Source organism: Grampus griseus, assembly GCF_964374135.1.
Source record: "Grampus griseus genome assembly, chromosome: 20".
Lineage (NCBI taxonomy): Eukaryota > Metazoa > Chordata > Mammalia > Artiodactyla > Delphinidae > Grampus > Grampus griseus.
The window spans coordinates 2,347,953-2,374,803 of record NC_139014.1 but is presented as its reverse complement, the minus strand read 5'-3'; the positions used below and the strand labels follow the sequence as shown (position 1 = coordinate 2,374,803).

Here is a 26,851-nt window from a genome sequence, read left to right as displayed (position 1 = left end):
TCCAGCTGTGAGGAGTGGGCAGAAGGAAGTGACAACACGTCAGTGAAGAGCAGCATTACAGTTCCTGGGCAGTGAATGGATGTATTTTTCTATCCTACTTTGATATTTTTTGATATATGTGCAATCAGTTTACCTGCTAGGAGACTATCAAGTGCAACCAACACTTTCACGATGTGTGGCCACCGTGCTAGGTGCTATGGAAACAGAGATGAAAGAGACATGCCCCTGCCCTCAGGGAACTCACGTTTTAGTAGAGACGACGGACACACAGCAAGTAATTATACTCGGAGTGACAGGAGCGTGACGGGGGAGCTCTGAGAGAACCTGAGCAACTCACCCACCTAAGTGAAGGCGTGTCTCAGGCTGGCTCCTGCAGAGGTGTGCACGGAGGTCGAGGGAGGGGGCGGGGAGAGGAAGAGGCAAGGCATCCCGGTAAAGGGAGCGAGCAAACACTGGTCAGCAGCAGAGAGGAGAGGCACGGCTGTACGGAGCACGCGAGGCGACGGAGCCAGGAGACGAAATCAGAGGTGAGCAGACGGAACCACGGAAAGGTTAGAAGCGGCGAACTGGTGCGGCCACAGTTCTGTCTTCAACCGTGGCCCTGTGTCCTACGTCGTTGAAGAAATGGAAGGTGCGCGATGAGACCTCACCTGTCTCCCATCACAGGGTCACGAAGCGTCCATCTTCTCCTCCTTCCCTTCTCTACAGAGTAGGCAAGTCCTCTCCATCCGAGGCCCCCGCCTCCACTTGCCTCTGGATCCATCCACTCCCGTCCTAGGAAGGATTCCAGCGCCTCAGGTGTTGCTCCTCTGACAGCGCTCCCCAGCATCGCCATCATGCTACTCTTGTCTGGTTTCTGCCTGTGAACACACAGCTAGGCTCCTGCACCTGCCGTAACAAATGTTTCACTTTATTCACATCCCCCTCCGCTCATAACTCCTGTTCGTTAAGGGCTGTCTGCACAGTACTGCGTTGTTTCTACTTCCTAACTTCTCCTTTCTTTGCTCAACCCACCACGATCTACTGTCCCTTGCCATCGCACCCCTGATAAGGCTCTTGTCAAGGTCACCAAACACCGCTGTGGACACTTTTCTCATTTTACTCTAATCAAATGCTGGGGTAGCCAGAATATTCCCGCCCTCCAAAGACTTCCAGTTCCTCATCCGCAGAATTTGTGAACATGTGACCTTACGCGGCAAAAGGAACTTTGCTGCTGTGTTTACGGTTAAAGACCTTGAGACGGGGATCCCTTCGATTGTTTGCATTCACCCAGTCTAAACACATGAGTCCTTAAAAGTGGGCGAGGAAGACAGAAGGGTCCAAATCTTCTTCGTCTCAAGAGATGACCTCCTCCACCCACTTGTTCAAACCAGCTGTCCTTAACCTCCTCCTGTTCTTTTGTCCTCACGTGTAGTCAAACAGGAGACCCCATTGACTTTACCTCCCAAAGTGATTCCAAACCTGCTCCTTTCTCCACCTCTCTGGCTAACGCCTCAGTCTACACCATTGTCACCTCTTACCTGGACCGGAACCACCTTCTCCCTGGCCTCCACACTTTCTCTTTCATCCTCCCCTAACCCATGCTCCATGAAGCAAGAGCAATCATGAAATGTAAGTTCGATAAAACTGCTCCTGTGCTTAGGATTCCTAAACGGCTTTGCATGGAACTTGGTAAAATGCACTCCTTCCTATAGGCTACAAGGCCTTGTGTGAGACAATTCCTGCCCATTTCTCTGATCCCACCTTAAACCACTCTCATTCTCTTCCAGTTTCCAGTTCTTTGAGGCCCCCCAAGCTTTCACGCATCTCAGGGTCTTTGCACAAACCATTTTTCTGCCCAGAACGTTGATTTCCCCACGTCTTTCCATTCTAGTTCCTTCTCATGCTTTAGATCTCAGCTTCAATGTCATCGTCAAGGACAGCCTTGCTTATCTACACAGCGAAGCGTGTCCACCCTTTTATCCTCCACCTCGAATCCTTGTTTGTTTCCTCTGTGATGCAGTGCAGTTTATAAACATGTTAGTTATTTGTCTGTGTACGTGACATGGCTTTGTTTGTCTTCAGCACTAGAAAATAAGCTCCGTGAGAGCAGAAACAGTGGTTGGTTCACTGTTTTATTCCTAGCCCTGAAAAGAGGGCGACTGGTCTGTAAGTGGTTGCTGAATGACTTCTTTAATCATTCTGGTGGCACATGGAGAGCAGATGGAGATGGAGAACAAGCCTGGAGACAGAAAAAGTGGCTGAGAGATAACCGCGGAGGCCCACGTGAGAGAAGAGAGGAGCCTGGACTTGATCGGTAAACCGTAAAGATGGAGAGCCGGAAAAATGAGCTGCACTGAAAAGGTCTTCCTGAGAGGAAAGGCAGGTCCCAGCGGAGAACGAGAACACAGGAGAGGCAAATTCGAAAAGATGGGAAGAGATGAGCTTGGGTTGGAGTAGAGTGAGGCTGAGGGAGCACCCGCAAACAGCTGTCTGTTTAAATCTAAACCTTCAGGAAAGGATTGGACAGGCAACCAAGATTTGAGAGGTACTGCTGTTCACAGATATGAGCATATTCTCATTTCTGGAGTAGAGTGTTTCCAGGATGGTCCCAGTTGTCTCACCAAAAAGTGCAAGTCTAAAACCGTTGCTTCATCGTCAACCTAGCAGCAGTGAACATGGAAAGGGACTCAGTCCAGAGCCTTCCTCTAGAAGAACCGATCAATACACAATGAAAGGAAACTCACCACAATGGCATTTCAGCGCTGCAAACAACCCCTTTTCCTCCTCTTCCCCCTCGATCATCCCACACCTTCCTGGCCACAGATTTCCCGCTTCCTAACAAACATCAGCCCATGAGCGCCAAACGGCCGTGATGCCTGCAGAGCAGACCAAGGAGGTGCTTTTCAGTATTAGATATAACACCACACGAGCTCAGGATTTCTCCCTCAGAGGCATTAAGACACAGATTCCAACATTTTCTAGTCTTTTCCTATGTATGTTTGTTATAAATGGTCACTCTTCCTTTTCTTAATCCCATAGTCTTTGCCTGATCGAGCAACCTTTACACCTGCCAGATGATTCAGGTGTGAGGAGACAATTGGCTGAGTGATATCCAGCCTCAAGTAGAGCAGTGACCAGAAGGACAGAGTGGTGTCCAGTCAGATGATCCGTTCATGAGTCATTACTGATCCTTACTGAAATCCATGTAGATACGAGGATGCACTTTTCTGCTTTGATAACAGTGCCTTTAACAGATTTCATGGCAGAATCTACCTTAACAAAACAGATGGCGTATCACGAGTTCACCTGTTAACCTGATCGTTTACAGCTCTGAATCTATTTTTATAGATACACAGTATTCCAACGGGGAGTTTCCTCCAAAATGCCCATTTAACTGATAACAAGTGAGTCACAGATCTTTGAAGCTGAAACAGGCCTTAAGGGAGTGGAAGTCATCTTATCCATCACCGATGAGCAAACTGAGGCTGTTGTAGGACATATAATTAGTCCTGTGAATAATGCATTTAACCCATACACCAAGTCTGTGAGATTTCAACTCAGGATGCGGAGAGCACAGGATTTTTGCTTTTGCTCTGACAGCAGGTGCAAGGTCTTTCCTAGATTCAAACCACTGGAAGGGATGTGGCACCGATGGCTTGAGAAGTGAATTCCAGAAAGGAATTGGCCGAGGAATCGAGGTACGGGATGGGGAGAAAGATCCAGAAACTTGCTGGGAAAGCGGAGATCCTAATAAAAGTAACCATACTAACTAGCCTCTTACAATTTTTTAGCACCACTGTTTATGAAGTGCCTTTAACATAAGAGGCAAAGAGGTGCTGGCAGGGAGGGGGTAAAAGAGAAGGGCAGCCCATTTCCAAGGAGAAGGGAAAATGGCCGAGAGGAACGGGAACAGAGCAGCATCGCTAGGATGGGCGAACCCTCCGCCTGAGCCCCAGCTCCTCCGCTGTATAGTCAACAGAGTCAGCACGAGGGAGCACCAGAAGGCGGCCTTCCTTCTTTCAACCTGCTGCTAATTAGATCGCAGGGTGCTTAACAAACATCTGAATGAAGGCACATACACTGGGGATCTTAAAGCAAGATGAAGAAGTGTTTGCCTCTGCTGAGCTTTAAAGGTCAAATGAGGCTGCTTTTGATAGAAAATGCAAGAGGATGGTAAAAACGTAAATAAGGGAGCTAAGCGGGCAGGCTGTAACTTGTCAATTTATAGAATGTAGTAACAGCATTTTATTTAAGACTTGGTGTTTGTGGTAGCCAGTTCAGTTAGCCCAGCTGGGGTCCCAACGAGGATGGAATGAATCTGGAATTCCTGCGTGGACTTTGCTCAATCTCACACGCACAGACTGCGGCTCAGAAATGGTCCCAGTCATTTAAAAGAGCTGTCTGACATTCACTATTCAATCAACAAACATTTTCAAGGAGGAGCTATTATGTGCCGGGTTCTGTGAGGGGGGTCTCTAAAAGTAAACAAAACGTCTCCTCTCTTAAGTGAGCATATAATCTAGCAGAGGATATAAAAAGATACCAAACTAAAAATAATAATTAGCAGTGATGGAGTGTTTATAAATGGGAAAGCACTATACTAAATATTATACATGTAACAACTCCTTTAATCTTCATGAAAATTCTATAGTCAACTATTACCATCTCCATTTTACAAATGAGAGAACCAGTCTCTAATAGGGGAAATAGTTCACATGCCCCAGAGCTGGGGTTTGGGATCAAAAATTTAATTTCAGAGTCCATTTTCTGGACTATGGAGTATGGTGATCATGTACTTTATCACCTAAATAGGGACACTTTTGTGATTGAAAGACAGTATGAAAAACAATAAAAATTATACAATATGTTAATATTTGTTTATTGATCAGCAGATTGGTTTCATCGTGGTGAACCTATACAATTCAAACCTGTTTTCTTCAAAATATGTATTAAAACGCATATGTATGTATATACATATGTACATTAAAGCAAAATGTAGAAAAATACTTTGTACTGATTAGCTGAACACTATAAAACGACACAAGCAGAATTATTTTTCTCGGCACGTGTTCACTTAAAAGTCAGTTTCTGAGCCATCAAGCCCCTAACGCTAGGTCTCACAGACCACAGCTTGGACCACAGGGATGACAAATACTGGCCTCCCCCCCAGGACGGGAAGGAACTAGCCAACCCTGGCCACTCGGGTTTACCAGGAAGCAAGCACCCTGCAGGCTCTCTCTCCATGAAAGGCAAGGACAGGAGACCTAAGACGTTGCTGTGTCTGCGCCTTAACATAAAATCCCGCTTGCCGCATTAAACCCCACGCACGCATTGAGATCATGGCAGAAGCCAAGAACTGCAAGTGGTCGTCTGTAAAGCTCATCCTGGCTTGTTTTAATGCATCTACTAAATAATGACAGTTTACTTTAAAAAATAAAAATAAAAAGTCTGGGGTAAATGCTAAACCAGATGGAATGCAGGACAAAGGAGTTGCCCAAGACTGTCCTGAACAAATGAGGATGCGTGGTCTTCTAACTACTGAGCTAGTTAATCAACTGCCCTAACAGGAGGCAGATGTCAAAAGGAACGGCCACAAGCAAGCGGCACACATGTGCGGGAGTAGATCACCCCTGGTTTGGGTGATTAAAACAACTTTTCTTTTGCCTTTTATTACACGAAAATGTAAACATACACAAAAGAGAACCATCTAATGAACCCCTAAGTACCCATCACCCTGAGGAAACAATCACGGATCCGGGGCCCGTCTCGCTTCATCTACAGCCCTGCCCCCGCTGGACTTCCTGAAAGTGAATCCCAGACATCATATAATTTCATCTGTACGTTCAGCATGTTTTCCTGAATAGTAAGGAGCCTTTGGGGAAAACTTTATCCTTGAGCTATCATTTGAGCTAAGTCTTAAAAACATGATTTCTTAAAGGCAAATATGGGGGCTTGCCTGGTGGCGCAGTGGTTGGGAGTCCGCCTGCCGATGCAGGGGACACGGGTTCGTGCCCCGGTCTGGGAAGATCCCACGTGCCGCGGAGCGGCTGGGCCCGTGAGCCATGGCCGCTGAGCCTGCGCGTGCGGAGCCTGTGCTCCGCAACGGGAGAGGCCACAACAGTGAGAGGCCCGCGTACCGCAAAAAAAAAAAAAAAAAGGCAAATATGGAGAACAGAACATTCTAAGGGGAAAGGGAAGGAAAGCAGTAAGGACAAGAGTGTAGATGTGGGGAAGTGAGGGACTGGAGGAGAGTCTAAGTGGAAGGGAGCCCAGACTCCATGGAGGACAAGAGATGCCCAGAAACGAGGCCGGGACCCAATCACGCAGGGTGACACATACAGGGAAAAAATATCCCTGGCACAGAGACGTAAAGAAGACGAAACTGTAGTTCGGAGTGGTTAAGAACTTTACCCAAGGCCATCAAACTAACACAGGGTAGAACTGGGAGTTGAACCTGAAGTCCTTTAGGCTGCGGGCCTAGAATTCACTGGAAGAAACCATCCTTATCATGGCCCTCGGGGAAAAGTAGATGGCTCAACACAAACCCAGTAGCACTCGATAGCACACTGTGTTCTGCTGTCATTTTATGGTAGGACTGCGTGTTCTGGAATCCACAGAGAGCAGCCAAGCATCTCCTCATTGCTGGAGTGTTCTTGCGACACAGGTCAGCAGACCAGGGTCCATGCCCCCATCAAGAAGATGCTAACCTGCTCCCTGCTAATAACTGAGGCAGAGGGCCTCTCGTTCTCCCTGGCTGTATCCAAAGCCAGCCTGTGAAGGGTTCTGCAATGTGCCCAGGGGTCTGCGAGGAAGCGGGCGGGCCCGAGAAGGAAAATGCAGCGCGATGTTTGCACATTGCGGTCCCAAATGTGTGTGATTCATTCCAAATGCGAGCTGAAAACCTCACTAATTGCACCTTCCTTTCCAAACTGCCTGATTTCTAATTTCTACACGTAAATTCTGACTAAAATTGACATCGTGCTTTCTGCAAAAGAAAGCAGTTTGACTGCCAACCACGGAGGGAAAGTTCTGAAAGGTGGTACACAGCTGGGTTGTTTTTTTTTTGTAATGTGTGATTGACAATTAAAACGGAATCTTGCTGGCCTGGGCTCCTTCCTGGCTACTACGAAGCCGGTTAAGTTGGTGACAGTTTCCGTGACTATCAGAGTTAGGCTGGGGACAGACTGCAGCGGCCTCGGATGACCTCTGCCGGGCGAGGGCCGCCTCGGGGCGGTGAAAGGCAGCTCCTGGGAGCCCCGGAGACGGCCCTCTCAGCAGCCCGCTTTCTCAAACCAACTCTTCCCAGAACAAAAACGACCCTGTCGGGCCCCAGAAACAGTCGGACAAACATGCCTCTGGACAAAGCAAGGCCATTCAGCGGCCCAGGAGCTGTGTCTCCCACCCCTCGGGAGCATGGACCCAACAATGCACGCAGAGTCGGCTGTAAAACGTGGAAGAAAGAAACGTCTGTGGAAGGCGGAAGGGATGAGGTCAAGGGGAAGTCGCTTCTCTCACTCCCTCCGTCCCACTGCGACCACGTGCTGCTGGCTGTGCCCGCGTGCAGGTTGGAGGCTCAGAAACCATGTCACACGCGGGCCCGTGGGGGCCACGGGGAGCCGGTAACACAGGGGCAAACGGTGGTGGGAAGTCACAGAGCTTTCGTCTCGTCATTTCAACAGCTGTCACGACGAAACGGGGTGCTCCCCTTTCTGAGTGCCTCCGGGAGGTGAAGGAATGGGGGGACAGGAGTTGTGTCGCTAGAAATAGGGCTTTCTTACAAGTAGCTGGACAAGGTAGCGGGCGTTTTAAGTCTGTACCACACAGGTTTTCCTCCTCGTTCTCTAAGCGACTCTGCCTCGACTCTCCCCATCGAAGTCTGCCCTGACCCAAGGGTCCATCCCCAGCCCGTCCTCTCCCTGTGCCCCTCACCCGTGCTCACGTTTTCTGGGACACCGGGCCACTTCCCAACACCGAATCCCAGGCTAGATGTGAGTCTGAGCTGCAGTCTGCTCGGATCTTCTCAATGATCTCCCACCTTTCAGGACTGCACTTCTCCCACCCACGGTCCTCGCAGCTGTGACAGCCGTGTGGTCACCAAAATCCAGACTTGTGGTCCCCCTTACTCCCCCAGACTTCCCCAGCCTCGTCTGTCAGTACTCCCTCAAGACACCTCGGGGTCCTGCTGGTGAGGGTGCAGTGCCCGAACTACGTCTGCCTCTGCGCTCCTGATGCTGCAGCCCAGGACACCTGCTGCCCCTTCGAGATTCAGCTCCAGCAAGGTCCCTCCTAGTGAGTCTCCGCCTGCTCTCCACTCACCCCATCTGCATCGCTCCCTCCCCGGCCATCAGACCCTCACCTTTCCTGTATGCTTAGCAAGTTGTGTTATTTATTTGGTGACAAGACTGCCCCGTGCTAAACCCTTAGTATCTTAAATGCAAGGACCATGTTTGTTTCATTGTACTGTACTGAATGGACCACCTGGAATATGTCTGCTGAATATGTGAAAAAGAGAAGGAAAGAAGGAAGGGAGAGAAAGAAGGAAGAAGGAAGGTAATATGTACATATCTTTTTGAAAGGTGCCCCCGAATAAAACAGAAAGATGCCCTGCCTTTGGTGCCTCCTTATTCTATCTCCTTTCAACCTCAGCATCTACTCTTCCACTGAATTTTAAAGATGTAGTTTACAGTTCTCAAAGAGAAGATAACGACTTGTTTAGCTACCCCAAATATGAATGCATTCTATAAAACAAGGGGAGATTCTAGTCAGAATCAGTTCCACAACAATAATATAGGCAATAATTTACCTGAAGAAATTTGGTAATTAAATGAATTAGGAATTAAAATAACTAGCTTAATGCTAAAAAGAAATTTTTGCAGTAAACCTGAATTTGTAAAACATGATTTTTTTAATGCATACCATACTGTAATAATCAAGACAATTCAGCTCTTTTTCTCGAGTATGTTTCAAACAGAGTTAACATATAACCCGTAGGTAACAATATTGCTATGTTTTTAGTCATTTTATATTTAAGGGTCCAAAATATATTCACAAAATATTACTGTTTGTGAATGTCAACCAGTTTTTAATTTACATTCCTTCAGAAACATGCTACCCTGGTCGTACACACTAATCTGTATCACTGAAAATAACCAAAGATGATGATTCACAAACAGAGTCTCAGCCCCACACAGAAGTTCTAATTGCCCTGGAAACCTGTAGGGTTCTTAAGTATAAAAACCCTCGTGGCTGAGTACTTTCCTACCCTGAGGGTCGGCAAGTAAAGCGAGAGTGAGGTCCATTTTCCCCCTGGCTTATGGGCTGATATTCACACTCAGCTTCGCACTGCAGCAAAGCAAGTCAGAACCATGACACGTGATTTTTTTATGGGGCTGCAAACCTCTAAGAGGTCTGCTTTAAAGCACTCAGGTCAGTGAGGGCTTCCCTGGTGGTGCAGTGGTTGAGAGTCCGCCTGCCGATGCAGGGGACACGGGTTCGTGTCCCGGTTCAGGAGGATCCCACGTGCGGCGGAGCGGCTGGGCCCGTGAGCCATGGCCGCTGAGCCTGTGTGTCCGGAGCCTGTGCTCTGCGACGGGAGAGGCCACGGCAGTGAGAGGCCCGCGTACCGCAAAAAAAAAAAAAAAAAGGTCAGTGAATAAGAAAATAAAGACGTCTCTGGTGACTTTTGTAAGAAGAGTTTTGGTGGTGAAGTGGGAAGAGATGCCAGACTAGAGGCACTACAAGTTGCATGGGCGCAGAGAAAATGGAGAAACTGAAGAAAACAGAGACAGTGGCAACATACGATGGACCTAAAAGGAGTGACACACACAGAGACGCGGACAATGACCAGAAAAGGCAACAGATGGAAACAAAAATGTCTCGTCTCTGTTTTCCTGAAACCGGGAGACACTGCATTGTTTAATGCAAGATAAAGGAATATTCCAGTAACGGGATGAAAGCCAGGTGGAAACCTGAGGCAACAGGAGAAGGACAGCACAGCTGAGAGCAAGAGGGACGCAGACCTCAGCAGAGTTAACACTAAGTATGACGACAGGCCTCATAAGTCCACATTTTGGTGGAAATCAGAGACAACTAAACAGCTAAGAAATGCCCTGGGATGTGGTTCTCAGACTTCAGGCTGATAGAAATCTCCTGGGGTATTTGTTTCAAAGGTTGTGGCCCTGGGATTCTGATTTAGTAGGTCTAGGGCAGGTCCTATGAATGTGCATTTTAGGAAGGAAGGGAGGGAGGGAGGGAATAAGGAAGGAAAGAAGGAAGGAAGGAAGGAAGGAAGGAAAGGAAGGAAGGAAGGGAGAGCTGTAAGTTTTTCTGAATCACCCGCATTCAAGGGTGACTGTATTCGAGGTGGTAATGGCACCGTAACTTGAAACGAGCCTAAGGCAGTATCTCTCAGACTTTAACACGCTTCTGAATCTTCTGGGGATGTTGGTAGAATGCAGATTGTGATATAGCAGGTCTCGGGGGAGACTGGAGACCCTGAATTTCGAACAAGCTCTCTGCTGTCGCCAGGCTGCTAGTCTGCAGGTCCAGGGACCACACTAGGGATAACAGGGCCCCAGCAAAGGATGTAGGTTGAAAAGGAGAGGAAGCCCCATGAAAATGCCACACTGGGCTCCTCCATTTACTCAAGCATCATGCGGAACGGTGGGCCAAGCACTGAGGATTCCCAGTTGAATGCTGCTCAACATGGGGGACAAACATGCCAACAGGCATTGGATAAGAGAGAGGAAACACCATTACAGGGCTTAGCAATGGGAGTCCTTCCTGAAGTGTTCACTGTTGGTGCACAAAGGCAATTCCAGGCAGAGTAGGGAGTCACACACTCATTCTGTAAATCCCCAAGCTGTATCCTTCAACAAAAGAAGCCACCACTACAGAAAGGTACTAAGGTCTCTCTGAGGCAGGAACTCTTGCTGCAGAGTCTCCCAGGGAAGAGAGCACTTGAACTGGGTCCAAAAGGATGGGTCCATAATGTCCAGGTGGAAAAGGAAAAGGGTGTTGTCAAAGGGAGCGGCAGGTGCAAAGGTGTCGATTGTGAAAGGGCTTTGGGTCCATAATGTCCAGGTGGAAAAGGAAAAGGGTGTTGTCAAAGGGAGCGGCAGGTGCAAAGGTGTGGATTGTGAAAGGGCTTCGAGCCAGTGGCCCGTCAGGCAGTAGGTCAGGCAGAGCTTCCAAGCTAAGAAGCTGGCTTTCCTCGTGGCGCCAGAAGGAAGCAGCAACGGCAGTTTTAGAGCAGGAGGATGATGAGAGGTGTTTTGCAGGAAGATACTTAGCAGCGGCGTAAGGGAGGGAGATGCTTAGCCACCGCGTAACAGAGGGAGATGCTTAGCAGCTGCGTAAGGGAGGGAGATACTTAGCAGCCGCGTAAGGGAGCAGGCGGTGTCAGAGCGCCCACAGAGACGGGTGGCCTCCAAAACAAAGCAGTCAGCTCAGATGAAGACAGGAGGCCAGGCAGGGGCGGCGCAAAGGCAGAATAACAGGGCTTAGTGGGCAGGAATGAGGGGGAAGGTCATTTAGTTCAGACATCACCCCAGATGTCTGTATCTCACACGGAGAGCTCTCGGTCCCACCAAGCATCTCTCTATGAACACTGACAGCAACTTCTCATCCTCAGATTACTAGCTCTGCATTAGGAAAGTCCTAGGTGTGTAGTGCTCAGCAGACCAAACTATAGTGAGTTTAAAGATCTGATAATTACAGTAGAGAAGGTTAACTCAGGACAATTTCTAGTATCAATTAAAGTTCCAAAGACATAAGGTTGCCCTACTTTAAAATAAGACTCAACACAAATCCCAGGCCATTCCCAACCAAGTTCTTTCCCTTTAAAAGAACAGAAGAGTCGTCAGAAAGCCTAGATACTATTTTCCCCCAGAGAGCAAATGTATAGGCACTCCCCCAGGCCAACCATAGTCAGGTTCCAAAATGCTCCACTAAATACGGTGACCAACTCATTCCGCATTGCCCTGGACATTCCTGGCTTTAACACTGAAAATCCACACCCTGGGAACCCACTCAGTCCCAGGCAAATCTATACAGTGGGTCCTCCCACAACTAACAAAGATCCAGATGATAGATTTTCTAGCCTATGTTAACAAGTATAAGATAAAGAAGAACAAAGGAACCATTCGATCAGGGATTTTTAGGAACTTTGTGCTCGTGTCCATTTAGCTTTCACAGTATTTCAATGGGGTCCATTTTAAAGACAAGTAAACTGAGAATCAGAAAGCTAAGTGATGCATGAGGCTACATAACAACCAGTCCCAAACGGAAAGCTTTTAACAATCACTTGATTCCTCTCACCTTGAGTATGGCAACTTGTAATCCTTAAGTAAATGTTTGGTGAGTGCAGAGGTTTTTCCCATAAGGGAGACTGGGGCAGGGCAAGAGTTAGAACCCCATCCTGCAAACACCAAACCTACAGCCTGCTGCGTCCTGAAATAGAAGAGCTTATCATCATGGTGAGAGAATTAATGGTTCTCTCTCTTTAAGGATGTTTTACTTGGGGCTACCAATGTTTGTCTATGTAATGAATTACTATTCTTCTCCAGACATATTTTTTAAATCATTAACAGCAATTTCGAGCGTTAGAATCTTCCCTAAGTCAACTTCATCTTTTTCTTTGGTTATACTATCCCTTACTTGCTCTCCTAGAAATCTAAATTCTTACGTGTGAAATATGCACATCCAAATATAATTTTAGCAAGGATATCATTACCATCATTAAAATGCTTTGGGTCCTTTGAACGGTAAGCACACATTTACAAACTTTGTTGTATTTTTGAAACATGCGGCAGAGACATCAGACGCTCTCTGAATACACGAGTTCCCCCACACTTCCGAGCCTCCCTTGCCGTTTGTTCTGGCCAGTGGGATGTGAGTGGAAGTGACAGGTGCCACTTCTGGTTTAGGAATTAGTTAGTGAAAAGCCCACGTTGGGATCTCTGGTTCTCCCTTCTCCTGCCATAAACACCTTCAAAAGCCACGTGGCCTACGTGGCATTGCTGAAGGAGGGTAGTCTAAGACTCATCCAATTTTATCTGACATAAAATGAGTGAAACAGCATTTTGTGGTAAGTCACTGAGAGCTGCCAGTTACTTTGATAGCTTACCCTGGCTACTTTCTTTTTTTTTCTTTCTTTTCTCTCAATTATGATATTTCCTGTGTGGGTCTTAAGAAAAAAACATCCAAATTTAAAATAAGGCAGAAGGTCGACTGTGTCTTTCAAGGACACATTAGAGCAATTGTTCTTGAAGTGTGATCCCTGGATCCCCAGTATCGGCATCACCTGAGGCCTCTGTTAGACACGCCAGGATCTCCCCGCCACACACCTCTTGAAGGAAGAACTGAGGCTGGGTCCACGAATCTAGTTTCTACAGGTCCTGGGGGTGATCCTGACGCAGGCTTACCTGTGGGAACCGTTGTTCCAGAGCACTCTCTAACTGTTTGACATGGTGTCTTCTACTGAGTAAGGCCCGGACTCCATGAGGCTGTGTGTTAACTTGCATTAACATCTGTACAGATGCAAATGACTTCTGTCTGTTACCAAAACTAACCTCAACGGTTACAGTCTTACGGCCCTGAAAGATTAACAAGTTTTTTACCTTAACTATCAGCCCTATGCCAGCAGTCTTTGTTCAGTGTCTGTAAATCCTCATTGTCTTGATTTCTCCCATGAAGCAGCTTTGCTATCCTCATTAACGAATTACGTAATTATGCAACATATGTTCCCTACACATTTGTATGAGTCACATTTGTAGCTATTTGGAAAATCATACTTTGACAATGGTGACTTGGATAAACAACGTGAAATATTCTAGAGCTCCACAGATGTATAAAGCTTGAGAAGGACAAAAGTAAAACGTGAAAATTGCATTCAGAGATTCTACCCGAACCCTGAGGAAGTCTACTTCATAGTCACAAAGTCTGTAAAAGAATCAACTAGCTACCTGTGCTTGGGCGGGGGTTGGGGGGGTGGGGGAGGGGTGCGGGTTTACATTTTTACCTTTATATAGTCCACAAAGGTGTGAAGTAAGTCAGGCTCGTGTAAATACGTAAAGGCTGCTCAAGAATAAGGTTCAAGATAGTAATTAGTAAGAGAAAGAAGCAGCATTTTCTTTTCTTGTATTGACATATAGTTGATTTACAACATTGTGTTAAATTCTGCTGTACAGCAAAGTGATTCAGATATACATATATATATATATCCCTTCTTTTTCATATTCTTTTCCATTATGTTTTATCCGAGGATATTGAACATAGTTCCCTGTGCTCTACAGTAGGACCTTGTTGTTCCTCCATCCTGTATCCGATAGTTTGCCTCTGCGAACCCCGAACTCCCAATCCACCCCTCCCCCACCCCCTTGACAACTACATGTCTGAGTCCGTTTCTTTTTTTTTCTTTAATTTTTACTGGAGTATAATTGATTTAAAATGTTGTGTTAGTTTCTGCTGTACAGTGAAGTGACTCAGTTATGCATATACCTATACCCACTCTTTTTTAGATTCTTTTCCCATATAGGTCATTACAGAGTATTGGGTAGAGTCCCCTGTGCTCTACAGTAGGTCCTTATTAGTTACCTATTTTATATATAGTAATGTGTATGTGTCAATCCCAATCTCCCAGTTTATCACTCTCCCCCCTTCCCCCTTGGTAGCCATAAGTTTGGGTCTGTTTCTATTTCGTAGATAAGTTCATTTGTGTCATATTTTAGATTCCACATATAAGCGATATCGTATGGTATTTGTCTTTCTCTGTCTGACTTACTTCGCTTAGTATGATCATCTCTAGATCCATCCATGTTGCTGCAAATGGCATGATTGCATTCTTTTTTATTTTTATATAATATTCCATTACATATATGTACCACACAGAAGCAGCATTTTCTATCTCAACACTGTTGATATCAGGCCCTGATAATTTTCTGCAGTCGGAGGTTGTCCTGTGCATTGTATAATGTTTAATAGCCTATCTGACCTCTACCCACTAGTTGCTGGTAGCAACCCCCACCCTGTGTGACAAGCAAAACTGCTCTTAGATGGTGCCTGATATTCTCTAGGGAGCAACATCTCTCCTAATTGAGACTCTCTGGGTTAGAGGAGTGTGCAAAGAGCAAAAGAAGGTGCTTTTGACATTTGCAATGATAAATCCTGTCAGATTTCCACACTGTAGTTACCCAGCTGGGACACACCTTCTCACTTCTATCACTTTCTAATTCATTCATTGTGACCTTTAGAAACTCTTGACAAGATTCTAAACCGTATAAGAAAAGGGAAAAAGAAGAATGTAATCTAAAAATGAAAAAAAAAATAAAGAGAAAACAAGTGAGAATGGGATACACAAGAGTGTAAGACAAGATAGAAAGTAAAGGACTAGGAATTACACGTGTTATAATGGTCCCACTTCATCAACTCTCTCCTTCTGAAGAAAATGAATAGAGCAATGGGATGGTGAAAGGGTCAGTAATACGCACCCAGTATTCCATTTGCTCCCCCATATTTCCCAGCCCTCCTTGCAGCTGGATTGACCCATGTGATCAGTTCTGGCCACTGAAATATGAGACGTGAAATATGTCATTTCCAGGCTGAGGCAGTGAGGTGCTCCCTTGTCATGGAGACTGGTGACAAGGCCATCTTCTCCAGATGGTACAACCATCGATGGCGGAGCGTCCATCAGGCCAGGTCACTGAGTCACTGAGAGGGGCGGGGTTTCCTGACGATTCATTAGGGACACGGAGCTTGGGCAAGGGATAATATTTTTCTTGTATTAAGCCACTGAAATTTGGAGGTGTTTTGCAACCTAGTCTAAGCTGACGAACATAGTAAGAATGATAACTCTATTCCAATGAAAAGGCTACTAAAGGCCTCAGAATTCAAATCCCAATTTTTCTTCATCAAATTGCCCATTGCCAAATTACTTTTTTTTTTAATTTTTGTTTTATATTGGAGTATAGTTGATTTACAATGTTGTGTCAGTTTCAGGTGTACAGCACAGTGCTTTAGTATAAATATACGTGTATCTATCGTTTTTCAGATTCTTTTCCCATATAGGTTATTACAGAGTATTGAGTAGAGTTCCTTGTGCCCTACAGTAGGTCCTCGTTGGTTACCTATTTTATATACAGTAGTGTGTATGTATGTTAATCCCGATCTCCTCATTTCTCCCTCGCCCCCCAACCTTTCCCCTTTGGTAACCATAAGTTTGTTCTCTATGTCTGTGACTCTGTTTCTGTTTTGTAAATAAGTGCATTTGTATCATTTTTTTTTAGATTCTACATATAAGTGATGTCATACGATACTTGTCTTTGACTTGCTTCACTTACTATGATAATCTCAGAACTTGAAAATTTTGTATAAATGGACGAGATATGGAATTCAGAGGCCACACTTCCCCACAATAGAGGAAAACTGAATCAACTAAAAAATCACCAAATAATGTTTTACTACAGTCTAATCAGAATTCCATGCATGCATCTAAGCCGAGTTTAGATGACAGAATTCCACAGGGTGAAACCAGATTACTAAACAACGACAATAATACAAAATAACAATAATAATATAAGTATTTTGGCTGCGGGCCTAAGATGTGCCCAGAACTACATTATTTGCTTTCTTTAGTTATGACATGTAATAATCATTACAACAAGTCTACAAATTAGATATTGAGGCAAACACAGTTGGCTGCCCACTCAGTTTGCTAACAAAATCCCAGTTTTGTTCTGAAAATGGGCGGCAGGGCTGGTGGGCCCCTCCAGCAGCCTCAGGAGACGAAAAGCAATTGGTGAGTGCATGCCTGGCACACACCCCTAGAGATAACCATGCTTGTTTACATTTTCCCAGGGCTAAGAGAAGAAAAAGAGGAGTATGGACCCGAGACCATACGTAGCCCACAAAGCCAAAATATTCACAATCAGACGCTTTACAGAAAGAGTTGGCTACCCCCTATTCTATGCCAACCGCGGTAAATTAACGCCTTTTGCCAATATGGGTTTGAGGGGGAATAAGTAACACAGCTTTTGGCTCCAGGTTTGAAATCTGAGAAGTCTTCTGGGAGCTCCTGGAAAGCTTTTCCTTCCTGATTAAAATAATAATAAGACCCAGGGGAGAAATGCCCCCTTCTTTTCCTGCCTTTTGATGTTGTCATGTGACATCATGATATTTGGGGCTACAGAGCAGCCATCCTGTGACCAGAAAGAAAAAGTCAAGGGAATCACGAATTGAAGGGATGCCCTCCCAGGCCCGGGCAGGGTTAAACCGGTGCATTAACCAACTCTGGAGGGACGCCTCTCCAGGTGTTCTTGTAGAGGGAGCAAGAAACCCCCGTTGCACAACCACTTCTGCTGGTATTCCGTTACTCGCAGTGGACAGAATCCTATTCTCTTTCCATGGTCCCTCGGTAAACGAAGTCACATCCCCAGCATATGTAATGGAACTTGAGAAGCTGCAGTAGTTGTTAGACGCCCTGCTCCCAGCTGCAATCCTCTTCAGAACCTTGTAGGCTGCCCCCCACGCCCCCCAGAATCATGATTCTCTAACTCTCGCTTAGGAAAGAAAGCTCTAAATCTTTGAAGTTCAGCCTTGAATAGTAAATACTTGAGCAATTCCAGCATCACAAGGTTAGAATCTTGCATTTATAAAGTGAAAAAAAAAAAAAAATTTGTGAACCATATGCTGTTGACACAATCCCTTAAAAATGTTGCTACTTACAAAGTATTATTATCCCCAGATACATATTTTCAAAATAATTTTGACATATCTACATAAAAGTTCCTTGAATTTACCTTTTCAATCGCCCTGGGTCTCCCTACATGAAACAAAAGTCACCTTGAGTGGTCAAGTAGGTTCTGTAAGAAACGCCATCAAATACATAGGCGCCCATGACTACGTTAGAAGGTTATTCCCTCTGGACACAGTCAGAGCATCTGTCCTGATCATTTACTCTGGTCAAGACTGGCTCCTGTGGATAATGACTTAATCACTGGAGCCTGGAAGCTTTCACCATGCTCAAAGGCTGTCACCGCACCCGGTGATGGAAAAAGCGCTTCTGGCTAGGAATGCAGACGTCAGCCAAGTCACAATACCTTCCTGGTCTTTCTTTTCTTGCCTCTACCACAACAAAGAATTCCGACTGTGGCACCGAGAAATAAGCTTGTCTGAATACAGCCCTTAAAATCTGAGGAATTCCATTTTCATAGTTATAACCTGTGGGCCATAAATGGTTATCTACGCAGGTTAAATGTCCCTCTTCACTTCAGCATCTAGGACAATGTGTTGGGGACATTTTTTTCCTTTAAATCCAAGGCAGTGGTTCTTAACCTTGGCCGTACATTGGCATCTCCAGGGAGCTTTAGAATCTAATGATGCCTGGGCCTGCCTCTGGAGTTCTGATTAATTGTTCCAAATGCAGCCTGGGTATCGGGATGTCTAAAAGATCCCCCAGGTGATTCTAACATACAGTCAAAGTTGAGAAACACTGACCCAAGGTCAGTGGCAAACAGAAGAAAACGTAATTAAAGAGCTACCCGCAAGAGAAAAATAGCTAAACTGCATTTACAAAGGGCTAACAGAGAGAACTAGACGAGGTTCCTCCTACAATTTAACACTTCCAAAATAACAGGAAATCAATAAGCAGCTAAAAATACACACACACACTAAAAATCATTTAGAAAAACGAGAGAGGGACTTCCCTGACGGTCCAGTCGTTAAGACTTCACACTTCCACTGCAGGGGCCGCGGGTTCGATCCCCGGTCGGGGAACTAGGATCCTGCGTGCCGCGTGGTGCGGCCAAAGTAAACAGATAAGCAATAAAGAGAGACAGGAGAGAGGTGGCTCGGAGACGGAGACCAGACACAAGGAAGGAGGGCGAGCGCGTCTGGCCCCCTCGGCCGTAACTCTTACCTGCGCCTCCTTGCCCACACCTTCCTTAAACTGCACATGAAAATCATTTCTTAAGTGCACCCAGCTCCTCAAGACCCTAGTGCAGGGGCTCAGCAAACTACCGCCCATGGGCCGGATTTGGCCTGTCGCCCGTTTTGGTAAATAAAATTTTGCTGGAACACCGCACACTCACCCGTTATCTGCCTGCTTTCACTCTATGACGGCAGAGATGCAAAGGAAACCCTAGGCCCACAGAACCTACCGTCTGGCCCTTTACAGGAGCGGTTTTCAGCCCACCGCTCTTGTCCGTCATCCTGTCCATTAATGCACCGGGCGTTAATGTGCCTGCCTTTTCTACCTCTCCCACCCGTGCACATCCAAGAAATCTGCACCTCTGCTCCTGCCAAAGTCCTCTGCTCTCCTGCTCAGGCCCATCCAAGGGCGCTGCAGTGGCTCCAGGGGCCTCTCTGCTCCAGCTCGCTTGGAGTTTCCTCCTCAGCTGACCGTCACTCTGTGCAATACCAGCTTTCAGGCAAAAAAAAAAAAAAAAAAAAAAGCACCAAAGTCCTTACCAATTTGCTATAATTGAATGTCCTCATGCTAGAAGCCAACTAAGATATGTGACATGCCCTTCTTCACAACCTAAGTTCAAACCTCCCTTATCAGCTTCTGGTTTTCCCTGATTAAATTTCGTTTTCTTCATTTGCTTTTACTACCTTGCTAAAACCTAAGTAACGCATTTCTCAATTATCCCCATAGTTCTACTATTTCTTAGCAAAACTTTTCCCATGGTAGCAAAAACCAGGGGTGATTCCAAAAGCCCCTTTAGTATTATTGGCTTGCCTTCACATCTGTATTTTTAAATACAGGGTGAAGCTCTAATGGAACTTTTTGGAAGGGAGATGGAAAGGAAAGACATGAGAATCTATTGCTATCTAGAATTCAAGTTTCCATAGGAGACGGGAAGGGTTTGAGAGACAATATGATGTGTATTTGCTTCTAAGATAAGAGTTCTTCTCTCCTCTGCCCATCAGTAAAGGACTGTCTCCACGTTTGCAATCTGGTACTGACTTGTGGACGCAATACCCAGATGCCCTGGGCAGAGACAGAGGAGGAAGGCATCTCACGCTTCCTTTCCCCTTCTCCTGATAGCATTCCTTTGCTCATAATACCGTGTCGACCTTGGCACTACCGACATTTGGGGCCTGGTAATGCTCTGTTGTGGAGCTGTCTTGTGCATTGTAGGATGTTTGCCAGCCTCTCTGACCTCTACTCCCAAGATGCCAAGAGCACACACACACAAACACACAGCCCCTCCCAGTTACACAACCAAGACTGTTTCCGGACGCTGCCTAATGCAGCCTCGGGGGCAGCTCCGGCCCTCAGCTGAAAACCACCACGGGCGGGGGGGAACGGGTCCCACAGACCTACCTGCTCACTAGCCGGCCCTCCCCCACCTCCTCCATCCTTGGGGCTGCTCCTCTATCTAGGCCTTACTCACCCTTGACCTGGACAACAGTCACACTCTCCCATCTGGCTTCCTGGCTGCCCTCCTCCCATGGGGCTCACAGATCCTCCACACTGCCGCTGGGGTGCAGTGGGTGCGGGGATGGGACAGCCCGAGTGGCCTTCAGGCCCGCGGCTCGCCCTCCCTGCTTGCGGAGCTTCTCCTGGGAGTGTCCTCAGCTGCAGAGCCACTTCCCAGTGGCCGCGCGCCCCTCCACAGGGCCAGCCTCATCCACTGATGGCAGCTGTATAAAGGCCTGACCCCTGGGGTGAACTCTTCCAGCTGCAAAGCATCCCTGGGGCCCGGGCCTTAGCAGCTTAGTCTGTCCCCTCTTCCAGTCATGTTTCATTCACTCCCCTTCAATTCTAGTCCCAAGAACACTCCCCAGAAAGCTCCTGCATGAAAAGCTCCCTCTCTGGGTCTGCTTCCTGAGGGACAAAACCAAAGACACAGAGTTCTCCTTCTAAATTACAAAGCTGACCGTGCCAGTCCCTTGCCAGCATCCTGCACTGACTCCCATGGCCGACACGGAGGGGCCCTACAGAATAACCATCAGAGAGGGGCACACAAGGGCATCGCCAGCAGTAGGGCACTGAGAAAGCCCTCTTCGGGGGGACAAAAGCCCTGATATTTGCCGATTTCCATGGTGTAAATATTTCCACCACTGTCGATTTCAAGCCACCCGCAGTTTAACAAGCAGATTGCAAAATTACTGGCTACTTAATAAACAGCTTTCGTGAACCAGACACAAGGCAGCGCCAGCGTGCCGCTGATATAACCCCTGACTGTAAATTCTCATTGTCCTTCACTCACACTTCACTTCAGCCAGGACAAATTCTTGCCATTCTCAGACCACCAGGATGCTTGGAGGTTCTGTGCCCTTATTCACGTTGTTTTCTGTCTAGACTCTGCTTCCTTTCCCTGACTGACTCACGCCAACCGACTCAATGTTCTGGATTCAGCTCAAATAAAATCCCTTCCATAAACATTTTTCAAGATTCACCCCTACCCATCCCGTTTCACTCACAGGTTAACTAGAACCCTCCTGGTTTTGTGTTCACAAGTACCAAAAATACTTTCCTATTATATTTCATGACATATACATGTGTGTATTTACAAAACTGTACTGTCTGGACTGTAATTACTCTGAGGGCAGGACCGTATTTATATTTTTCTTGCATCGAAGATGCTCACAAAATGTGTTTTTGGACGGAACTAAAAAAACTGGCCTCAACTTCCTCGCTCAACTTTATCATGAAACACAGATCTTAAGAGAAAAAGTACTCTGGAAGAAATTTTTTCTCAAGGAAAAACTACCCTGTTACCCCAAACTGGAACAATGGGTTTGACCCCCTGCCCCCGACCTCCGAAATGCTACAGAGAAGCCGAGCACGGATGAACGCTGGGCCAGAGCGTGACCTCCACGGCTACATCCCAAACCCAAGAGTCTCAGAAGGGAGCTGAAAGGCACTGAAAACAAGAGGGACATTTGGAGGCCCGAGGAGATGGGCAGGTGACCGGCTGGTTACCTTCTGGCCGGGCAACGTGGAGACCAGGCTTTCCGAATGCTACCGCCCCAGACCCAGAGCCATCCAGGGGCTTGCTGTGGTTCAGATTTAGATCAAGCTACACATATTCACTCTGCACCTACTCCTAGGAAAACACGACATCTTTAAATTAAGGCTAGAAATGACAAGTAATGAGCAATAATAATCAGCCTTGCTTTTAAGTCAAAACCAAAAATGCACTCCCCTCTCCCCCCCCCGCGCAGAAAAAACTCCACAGAAACACAGAAGAATAAGCTCCTTTTTTCCTATTGATCTTTCTGTTGAAGTATAGTTGATTTACAATACTATATTAGTTTCAGATATACTGCATAGGGACTCAGTATTTTTACAGATTCTACTCCATGAAATGTTGTTACAACCATAATAAACTCTCGCATAGCACCTGCTTGCTGTATACCAGCTCTGTTTTAAAGGCTTTACACTTATTAACTCTATATGCATGGTTTATACACTACATGTTATATATTATTATATATAATTTGAGTGATATACTATTATGATATATAACATATGCTATAAATATATTATTATATGATATGTTATATAATACATAACTGTAAAAATACATTGTATTGACATATGATGTTCTTTTACATGTGGTATGTTATAAATATATAAAACATATATCACATAATATGGAATCTTCGCATCAGCCTTATTTCCAAAGTACTAGTATCATCCCCATTTTACAGATTGAGAAACAGAAATGTTAAGTCCTGTGCCTAAGGCTACACAGCTCACTAGGGGAGAGCTGGGACTCACACCCAGGCCGCCTGGCTCCAGAATCGATGCTCTTAATCGTGCCAAAGGAAGGAGAAAAACAGGCTCCTTTCACCACTGTCAGCAAAGGGCTGGTGATGTCACTTTCAAAGCTGGAACCCGGGCGTGCCGGCCTTTGCCCTAGACCTCGACACAGCACGCGTGGCTGACCACGCTCGGCCAGCCCTGCAACACCTACAAACGCCCCAGTTGTGAGGGGAGCCTTTCACTCAGCAACTTCACCATGCGGAAAAAAGCCGTGAACACCAAGGACGGAAGACACCAGAGACCAAAGAGGAAAGGAAAGCACCTCCACCGCCAGCAACGAAAACAAATGCTCGGAGCCATGCTGAAAAGAGCCACGAGGAAGCAAAGCACCGAAAGGACATCCGGCCCGGCAAGCAGCCCATCCACCAACCGGAGGAAGGAGCCTGGCGTCACCTGGAGATGCTAAGAAGTAAGCCACGGGGGCGGACAGTCGGGATGCTGCGGAGAGAAAAAACAGAAGCAGCACAAAAGAGGAGTGGAGAGAGCAGTGGCCAGCGGCGGCTGCCATCGGGAGCGGGGCCAGGGCGGGGCCAGGGGCCGCGGCACGGCAGCAGCGGGCACACCGAGGGCGGCCCGCCCCGCGGGGAACACCAGGCCCAGCACCTCAGCAGCCTCTCCCGGGCTCTCCGCGCACCACACGCCCGCAGGGCCGTCGTGTTTCTTACGTAAAAACGTTAGACTGCGTTTAAGTGACGAGAAGACAAGACAGTGCCTTTTCAGAAAGAGGCTCACGTAAAAGAGGGTTCAATTAGGCCTCCATGCTGAGAGGACTTTAGTTTTTAAAAAAAATGCTCTGAGAATATTTCCCCACAAAGCTAGATAACTGAGCCAGTTGCTTGCTTTTATGGTGGGGTAAGGCGTCCTCGCACAGACGAGGAGGGGCAAGACGGATGAGAGAGGCGCTGTGGCAGTACTGAGGTGCATCTGTCCTGCTTCCTGAGGGACAAGCGTGTGCAAGGGCGCCTCCTCATTTCAGGCCTGGGCTGCCCGACTCACTTGCCTGCTTCCGACCCCGAGTCCCTAGGTCTCCTCGCTGCGGTGTACCATTCGCTGCCCCGCAAGTTCAGGTGTTTTGGTTTGGTTTGGTTTGCTTGTTTGTTTTTTGGCCACGCGGCGTGCGGGACCTCAGTTTCCCGAACAGGGGTTGAACCCGCGCCCCCTGCAGGGGAAGCTCAGAGACTTAACCCCTGGACCGCCAGGGAAGTCCCTCAATTTCAGGCTGAAAGGGCCCTGGCTCCCAGCTGACCTCAACAGTCTGGCACGTCTGCATCTCCCTGGACCCGGCCGTCCCCTCTTTTCCAAGGCTCCCCGCTCCAGGCTCCCTGCTATAGGGAAACGTGGACCTTGCTTCCTCTTCACTCCCATCACGCCTTTAGGACCTGACTTCCGTCTGGTCGGCAGACGCTCACCCTTCTGAATGCCCCGACGGCCCCAGGCGAAACGGCTGCCCTAATTCTTCCCTGCGTCATCTCCTCTCTCTTCCGGCCCCTACCTGCTGACGAAACTGCCTTCCGTGCCATCGCCCATTTCCGCTTCCCAAACCTACCTTTACGTAGGACTCCTTTGTTGGTAGGAAACAAAGATGGCAATAAACTATGAAGTTATATAAATCACCCACATCATCCAACCTGCTAAGGGTATCGAATTCAGTGACTACTTCACAGAATTGAATAATTCAATATCTTTAAAAAAACCATGACAAAGTCTAGCCATTGTGTTTTCAAGCACCTGTTCCCCAACAAGCTCAAAACACAGCCATTGTGAAAAGGCGGAGGAGGCGTGCACACGTGTCTTTCGGGATCTGTGGGGGGCACTGATATGATGCTGAAAGGCAGGGGATAAGAAGAGGCAATGAGGCTGAGGGGCCCCTGATCTAAATCTGCATCCCCACCCTGCTACCGACTAGCTCCGTGACCTCAAGGCAAGTACTCAGCCTCCCCGAGCTCGGATTTCCTCACCTGCGACAGAGAGAAAACACCCACCTCCAAGCCTAGCCACACGTGACAGGTCTGGGATCTAGGCTATACCTCTCAACACTGGAGGAGAAACTGAGGTACAGAGAGTAACTTGGCTCTGCCGTCCTGCTGCTACTGATTTAGCCCGTGTAACACGACTCTGAATGTGCAGCAATTCAATCTCTAGCACTTAGTATAGTTGAAGCTTCCTGTGCGTCACTCCAAACACTTGTTGACTAACGTAAATCCAAGCTGTATCCTTGCACTGCGTCCTCATTCCCTAGGAGAACGCCAGCGTTCAGCCACTCAACAGTCAACTGTCAATCACAGGCTAGATGATACAAACTTGATATTCTGAGGCAAAGTGATAGATCTGCCCTCCCCCCGGCTCCGTTTCCATTCGTCCCCAGAAGAGACGAAAGCAATGGAAGCTAATCTAACATTGAGGGAGACGGCAGCTGGCGAGACCACGTGCACACACCCGAAATACCTTTGTTGCAGGGTAAAAAATAAACAACATTTTTTTCTTGCTTAAACTCTTAACTCCTTAGCTGTGTGTGTACCTATCTGATTTCTTGGGCCACCTGACCCGCATGCTTTAATGACTCGAAATAAATGTGAGCTAAAGCTCAGAATGATACATTTGAAACTGAAGTTGATGGTATAAAATATCTCAGTATAAGGAAGAGACACCTCCACGGGGTTTACTTTTTCAAGCCAGAGTATAGAAACGCAACGTATCCCTCATCCAAATAACCACCCTGAGAAGTAAAGCTACTGTTTATGTCCTCCCAACCCAATCGTTAGGCTTAAAATCAGAGTTCTTTTAATACTCTTCATGGTACTCGGGCATTTACAGACAATTCATTTCTTACCCAAAGAAGACGGGGTTCCTACAGACAAATACCCAAGGCGTGGTGAAAATACAGAAAGCAAAAGGGAAAGACTAGGTCCTAGCCTCGGGTCGACCACCTGGTCGTTACATAACCCCAAACGAGCTACTCCAGGCAACAGTTTCCCCTTCTGTGAAACAAGAAACACACCTATTCTACTACTCAAGTTTTTAATTAGGATAAAACAAACTTTATTCTCTGATTTTGTCTATGATTTCTGAAAATCATTCACAAATCAGGGCAATGCCATTCACATTTCAAATCTCACTTCTCTTAAGTGAAGCAGAATTAGCTCCCTGACAGACCTAACTAAGGCTGAGCCAGCCCTTTTGCTTTTGAGGTCAGTAAGTAATCTAAGACTGAGAGTTTTCGCTCCACTACTGAACTCTCCGAGTCTGAGTTTCCTTCCTCTATCTCAGACTGTTGCTAAAAATCTTTTCCCGATGCAAACACACTTTTATTTCCCATACGTCTGAAAGCTGGTGGCATGTATACGATGGCCAGCTTAGAGATGGTAGGAGATGCTGGTCCTGCCTTTAGCGTGAGTCCCCTTCCTGTGTTTGGAGAATCTGCACCTCACGAGGCGGAGCCAGCTACCCGTGATGGAAGCTAAGAGGGCTGGATACTCACTTTCTCAGCACCCTTTGCGCTAGCGTCTGGGCCCAGCACAACCACTGTAGACTTGGAATTTGTCCCTCGTGATGTAAACAGGCAGGGGCAGCACAGGATCCACTCTGGCACTTGACAATAGCAGTGGCAGCTCCTTCCAGTTTGGGAAGCCGTACTGGAGCAGCTACGATGAGGACCGCACCCCAGGTCCAACAGCAGTGGCATAAGCGAGGAATCTGTACCCACTAGTGGTAGCAGTGGTGTCGGCACCAGGCCCCTTGTTTGGTATATTTTTGTGTCTGTTCGAGCTCTGTTGTCTGATTCTAGTTCTCTGGCCCTTCAGCATCTTCTGCGAACTACCCCAAATTCTTTCAACGGATTCATTTCCTGCCAAGATCAGTAAGAATCAATTTCTAAGCCTTTTCACAAGGACTCTCATTGATTCAGAAATCATCCTCAAGGGTGAGAAATCAAGCAGCACAGCACCTGCTCCATCCAGAAACTTCCAGTTGAAGTACCACTAAACCTATGACCCTATCAACCTTTGCATTCACAATGTGCATCACGCAGCAAGCAGAAGGATTGAAAAAAAAGGGGGAGGGGGAAGCCTGAAAATAACAGAATCGTAGTTCAAGGGC

The 26,851-nt window shown here is 46.9% G+C and overlaps 1 protein-coding gene across 9 annotated transcripts in view; it reads right to left on the bottom strand.

Annotated features, from left to right (window-relative positions):
• MAP2K6 (mitogen-activated protein kinase kinase 6) overlaps nucleotides 1–26,851 on the bottom strand; it is a 132,564-nt gene that overhangs the window by 81,920 nt on the left and 23,793 nt on the right. Inside the window, exon 1 of one of the 9 annotated variants that reach the window (XM_082678598.1) lies at nucleotides 17,778–17,935. The exons of 7 other annotated variants lie outside the window; for them this stretch is intronic. The gene's annotated coding sequence lies outside the window, so the exon portion shown is untranslated. Of the gene's footprint in view, nucleotides 1–341; nucleotides 404–17,777; nucleotides 17,936–26,851 lie in introns of those variants that run through there. One more of the 9 variants, XM_082678599.1, reaches the window with a different exon arrangement.